The sequence below is a fragment of the Nuphar pumila genome, chromosome 3, assembly GCF_984573655.1.
Source record: "Nuphar pumila chromosome 3, dmNupPumi1.hap1.1, whole genome shotgun sequence".
Lineage (NCBI taxonomy): Eukaryota > Viridiplantae > Streptophyta > Magnoliopsida > Nymphaeales > Nymphaeaceae > Nuphar > Nuphar pumila.
Genome location: NC_143251.1, coordinates 139,405,904 through 139,406,504, shown reverse-complemented (window position 1 = coordinate 139,406,504; position 601 = coordinate 139,405,904).

Genomic DNA, 601 nt, shown 5'->3' with positions numbered 1-601 from the left:
TGCCTGCGGACAGCTCGGCCGTTATCCAGCCCTAGATCCTAAAAGATAAGATCAACCTCACCTATAAGTCTAAATTTCTGGGGTTAGATGTTATTGCCAAACAGGCAGGGTTCTCAGGTTTAAATCCAAGGGGCTATTCCCCAGTTTGGCAACAACAAGAACAAAAAGGTTCAAATCATTGGAAATTTTCTCTAATAGCTTTTGTGAATTATGATACGTTTGGAAAGAAAAATAAAAAATAAAGTGAATTTTGATACCCACCAAACCAACCATGGAATCCACATTTTCAGTCGAGAGAAACTGAATCCCAAATAAACAGCCTGCTCTTCACCACCTTTCTCCTGTCATTTCACCTTTTTTAACCCGGCTTTGAGGGACAGATTATAAGAGTTTATCCAAAATCTACATCTCAAATTAAATCAACTGAATTCGGACTGAAGCATTTTGAAGAGGAAAGCTCATTTTAAGCAAACCCACTACATGTCTGGAAGCTTCCAAGAGGTGGGATTCTCTCTAGTTGAGGAGCCCAATTTCAATGTATTTCATAATAAATTCCTTAGCAATTCATTCTGAACATTACGCAATGGCTCTTCCGATATGA